At 45.7% G+C, this 6000-nt stretch overlaps 1 pseudogene; it reads left to right on the forward strand.

Moving 5' to 3' along the window:
- Positions 1-5281: 5281 nt before the first annotated feature.
- On the forward strand, positions 5282-5373 carry LOC141997929 (U2 spliceosomal RNA; annotated as a pseudogene).
- Positions 5374-6000: the final 627 nt, after the last annotated feature.

Consider the following 6000-nt stretch of genomic DNA (forward strand, 5'->3'; position numbering starts at 1 on the left):
TTCTTTAAAAAGGTAAATTTTATTAAAAATAAAAAGAAAGAAAATACATCTGGAACTTAGGCTTTTTCTAGATTTTTAAAAGAGCTATTCCAAAAATTAACCACCCAAAATAGCTTTCTTGGGGGTTCAGTTTAAAGGTCACAAACAAACAAAAAGCATCTGGGGTTAGCACAGAGAAGTCCACAAGCCTTAAAAAAGTAAACAGAAATAAACCTAATCACGTCTTTCTAAACATTCCTAATTTACTTACATATTTGGGAGGTTTCAAATAAGTAATTTTAGGTATAATCTGATGATTTCTCACACGTGGTTTAAAGCTGATTATAGCGTAGTTATACCCTTGCTTTGTTCTGTTCCCCGCTCTCCAGTGAACAGCCACAGACACAAATGTTACACAGATAAAATTACACAGGATCGTTTCAGGGGACAAGACAAGATGTCGTGTTTATTATAATAACACAATTTGATTTAAGACGAATAACTAATATCTAATACCTATGTATACACACACACACATCACACATCAAATGTTCTGCAGCTGCTAGATAGTTACCAGTCCTGAATGTAGCTTGAGTGTGTGGCTTGCTTTCGCAGCTTGGGATCATAGCTCGTGGTGGCTAACTGGCCAGGAAAGCCAGGCATGAGGAAGGGCTGGGTCTCTGTCAGGCGCACACCGATGCCCCTTGATGCTGGAGGCAGAATGTTACCCAAAGTCTTCACTCTCACCCATCTTTTTTATAGATTTTTAGTTTGAATCCAGAGTCTATAGGTTTTGCTGTGTCACGCTGCCTCTGGGTTCAGTGTGATTGATCACCCCTCAATTGCAGACATGACTTTCAGCCTGGAACCTGACTTTGATCTTCCTTCCATTGTACTTGTGTTGTTCTTTTCTTTTTAGGGTGGACCCTTCTTACTTGGTTAGGGCTGTTGTCTGCATCTTCAGCCGTTGGTGTTTGAACTTTATTTCATCAGGACAGGCTGGGGCTGGAGGTTGATTCCATCATCCCTACATACCTCATTCACACGTTTAAACTAAACTAATAAGATTACAGCAGGGTTTTGCAAAAATGAAGGTTGCAACAAGCTTTTACAAAATGGAGTGAGCATTTCAAAATGGAGTTTGGGACAAGTTAAAATGGAGTTTGGGTTACAATATGGACAAGTGTAAGGAACGGCAAATAGAGAACAGAAGTTACAATGTTGAAATAGTGCAAGTTTCAGTGATTTAAGCAGCAATTGGATTGAAAGTGAAACTCAATTAGCCAGTTATTGGGGTACCTGGTTTTATGAATGAATGTAGTTTCATTCATTTTACTTATGAAGTTATATTAATAAAGTGGACCATTAAAAACAATTTCATTGACCAGTTCTACACAAAGGGAAAGCTTCCTTCCCAATTTTAAAAAGTTCTAGCCTTCTCATTGGTTCTTTTGGTCACGTGCCCCTTTTCTTTACCTGGGGGACTTTTTTAACCCTTTACAGGTAAAACAAGCAGAGAACAGCTACCAAGAGGGATTATACAGCTAACTGGCTGGTTGAGAGTCCATAAAAGGGAGCTACTCACCACCTCTTCATTTATCACAGGGGCTAACAGAGGAGTGGGTGAGAGTGAAAAGGCCTGGGTTTTCTGTCCTGCGCAGGAGGGAGTGGAGAGGTAAGGAAAAACAATTGTCATCCAGCCCCCTGCCCCAGATCAGCGCCTCGGCACAGCCACCCTGGTCCCCCTCATCCATTCCCTGCCTCCAAATCAGGCCCTCAGCCCAGCTAGTTGATCTGTGGGGCATGGAAGGAGGTGGGAAGACCAGGCTGGGTGGGCTGAGGGGCTGATCCGGGGGTAGGGAAGGGAGCAGGGAGACCAGGCTGCGTGGGCCGAGGGGCTGATCAGGGGCAGGGAAGGCACGGCTGGCCTTACCATGAGATGAACTGAGGCGGCCGCCTTAGGTGCCAGACTGTGTGGGGTGCCACTAGGACCCAGAGTGTAGAAAATTGTGGCTGCTGCTGGTGCATATGTATTCTCTCTGCTCTAGATGCACTGAGATGGTGGAGTGCTGTGCTGGAGGAAAGAGGGCACAAGAGACATAACAGGTAGACAGGAGAAAAGGTGAGAGGGAATAACAGAAAGCAGCAGGAGCTGCAGGGAGAGAGAGGAGGAGGAGCCATGAGAAGGCAGCAAATCACCAGAGAGCATTCCATAGTGGAAAGTATTCCATAGTTGAGATGAGACTAAGGTTAAAGGCCACCACAGATGATCAGCATCAAGAGAAGATTGCATCAGAGTCTCTTTACTGGTAAAATGTTCTGAAAAGGCTCATTGCCATTGTGAGAATGCTTGCTACCCAAAACCTAGCACTGCGTGGCACTTCAGATCAGCTGTATGTGCCAAACAGTGGAAACGTCCTTAAAATTGTGGAGCTGATGGCTGAGTTTGATGCTGTACTCTAGAAGCATCTAAGAAGAGTCACCACCCAAGAAATGTACACACATCACTACCTTGGAAAAACAATTCAAAATGAGATCATACAGTTACTGGCAACAAAAGTCAAACAGAAGATTGTGGCAGATCTGAAGTCAGCAAGATATTACTCTGTTATTCTGGACTGCACACCTGACATCAGCCATACGGAACAAATGACTTTAATAGTGCGTTTTGTAACAACAACAGAACCTAGTGAAAATGTCCCTGCCATGGTGACTGTCAGAGAGCATTTTCTAGAATTTATTGACATTGATGATACTACAGGAGCTGGTATGACAAATGTGCTTCTTAAAAAGCTGGAAGATACGGGAATTGCGATAGCTGACATGAGAGATCAGGGCTACGATAATGGTGCTCACATGAGAGGAAAGAACAGAGGAGTGCAGACACGGACCCAAGAGTTAAACCCTCGTGCTTTTTTTGTACCATGCAGTTCTCATTCATTGAACTTGGTGGTCAGTGATGCAGCATCAGCTTCTAGTGAGGCTGCTGAATTTTTTAATGTAATTCAAAGCATCTATGTATTTTTCTCTGCCTCAACTCATCAATGGCAAATTTTGAAGCAACAACTGGGAACATCCTCTCTGACACTGAAACCACTGAGTGCCACACAATGGGAAATTTGAGTGGAGCGATAAAGCCTATCAAACCCAAATTGGGAAGATAGATGATGCCATAGTTGCCATTATGGATAATAATGCTATGACAGGAACTGTTCATGGGAGAACAGTGGCAGAGGGAAATGGAATCACCAGAAACATACATAACTTCAAATTTCTGTGTGGCTTAGTGTTGTGGCCTGACATACCGTTTGAAATAAATGTTGTAAGCAAGCGACTCCAAGGTGTTGACCTTGATATATCTGGAGCAATGGAACAACTGGACAATGCAAAGTCATACCTACAGTCTTACGGGTCAGATGAGGGATTTCAAAACATTCTGAAGAGTGCACAGAAGTTGGCAGAGGAACTTCACACTGAAGCTATTTTCCCACCCATTCAAGAATACAAGAGTCATTGAAGAAGAAGGCATTTTGATTACGAGGCACGGGATAATCCCATAAGAGACCCCAAACAACAATTCAAAGTTGAATTCTTTAACCAGGTGCTAGATTGTTCAATACAGTCAGTTGAAGAACGTTTCATGCAGCTCAAGGAACACAGCAGTATATTTGGGATGTTGTATGATATTCCAAAACTCCTCACTGTACCTGAAGAAGACCTACACCAGCAATGCAGGGCACTAGAGACAGTGTTGACACATAATGACATGCGCAATATTGATGCGAGTGATTTCGGTGATGAACTGAAAGCCCTTTCAAGATACATTTCAGCAGGATCAACTCCAAAGGCTGTTCTGGAATGTACGTACACAAATAAGATGACCACCCTCTTTCCAAATGCTTTTGTTGCTCTGCGCATACTTCTAACTCTTCCTGTAACAGTTGCCAGTGGAGAACACAGCTTCTCCAAGCTGAAGTTGATAAAAACACATCTATGCTCCACAGTGACACAGGAGAGCTGGTCGGCCTTGCAACCATCTCAATAGAGCATGAGCTGGCCCAGCCGGTGGACCTTCAGGAAGCAGTTCAAATCTTTGCAACCAAGAAGGCACGGAAGGTACCACTTTGATTATTCAAACAGATAAAAATGCCAGTGTTTGCTATGAAGACAAGAAAAGTTACATTTGCTGTTCAGGCGTTTGAAAGTTGAGTGTTACTTAACATTTTTGAACAAGGCATTTTAAATTGTTAGTTCTCCTTTATTGGGGTAGGTAACAGAGCAACACCATGAGAGGAATAGAACAGGAAGAAGGCAGAATTGAGACCTTTGAAAGTTTTGGCCCAAGCAAGGGGGTATGGGGGAGTCATTTGAGCTCCAAAATGTTGTGGGCTGGCCCTGAGGGAAGGGAGTGGGGAGACCAGGCTACCTGGGCCGAGGGGCTGATCTGGGGGCAGGTCAGGGAGCGGGGAGACTAGGCTGGCTGGGCTGAAGGTCTGATCCAGGGGCATGCCGCATTTATTGAGAATACAGCAGTTAGCATATGCATTCAATTACACAACACACACACACACACACACACACACACACACACACGTCCTGCAGATGGTCTTTATAGTTACCAGTCTGTTGTAGCTCAAGTCAATCCAATGGCCAGTTAGATTGAGCACGAGTGAGGAGCTGGGCTCTGTCAGTCACGACCCAATGCTCCGAGGCTTTGCAGGACTGAACCCAAAGTTTCATGGCAAAGCACTCTGTTCTTATAGTCCTTTTTCTCCATTGAAGTCTATAGATTTTGCTCTGTCAGTTTATGACAGGTTACTCCTTAATTGGTGTTAACATTTGATGTTAACATTCCAAAACACCTCCGAGAGGGTCATCCTGTCCTGGCTTGATTTAATCAATTGTCTTTAGGGGTGCCAGCCTCCACCTCAGGGTCATCAAGCCTTGCTAAATCTTATAACTAAAACAATCCACATTGGGGCTTCAGGCCCTCGACATTTCTCTAATCTACTTATCATAGACACAATACAAAATCCTGTCTCTTACTAACCAAACTTTATAACAAAAACTAAAAGGGCCTACCAGGTCCTAATTGTAATGCATATGGGAAACAGGATTCCGTAGTCTTAAAGGGTCATTCCTTTCTGTTATTCAAAAAGGGTGGCTGGTAGTATAAAACAAAGTTTACATCAATTTACATCAATTCTTATAGTACAATTATAAAGTCCTGCTCCTACAAAGGGGCTGATCCTGGGGCAGGGCAGGAAGCAGGGAGACTGGTCTGGCTTCTCGGCTCCTTGGGATCGCTTCTCGGCTCCTTGGAGCTCAGATCAAGTGTAGTATCTGTTCTTATCAGTTTAATCTCTCTTTTTCTATGAACAGGTCGCAACACGTGCGCCGCAGATGGATTCCCCAGCTGCCATCTTTGAAAAAATCGACGCTGCTTTGGAGATCTATTCTACCGGTGCTGCCTTGGAAGAAAATCCTCCTCCTGCTACTGAGACGCCCTCAGCTGCTCCGTGTACCACCGCTGCTGTTGCTCCACAGAAGGCCCCTCAAGCGACGACTACAAAGAAGACCCTCGGTGCCTCCAGGACGTTACTGACCAGCAGCACGAAGAGGAAGACCGGTGGCGACTCGAAGGACCCCCTCCGAGATGCTGTTCCAGACAGATCCTGCGTTCGGAGGCCAGCCTGCCGGGACATCACCGCCAGAAGGAACATCCCCCCCGCTCCCCAGCAGCGCCCGCCGCCGAGAGCAAGCCCCCCCGCCTTGCAGCAGCTGCTGACCAAGAGCCCCCCCGCTCTCCAGCAACACCAGCCGCCACGGAAGAGCCCCCCCGCTCTGCCACCACAAGAGGCTCCCAGGCGACCACCTCCCACCCCCGAAGCTGCCCAGATCCCTGGCGCTGATGGTGCTCTCACTGCTCTACACACCAGCAAGAGAGGAATCTCCACTGATGGGACCAGCATCTCTCCAGAGACCACCCAGAGGGTCACCAGCACCCTGCCGGATGCCTGC

Source organism: Natator depressus, chromosome 13 (genome assembly GCF_965152275.1).
Source record: "Natator depressus isolate rNatDep1 chromosome 13, rNatDep2.hap1, whole genome shotgun sequence".
Lineage (NCBI taxonomy): Eukaryota > Metazoa > Chordata > Testudines > Cheloniidae > Natator > Natator depressus.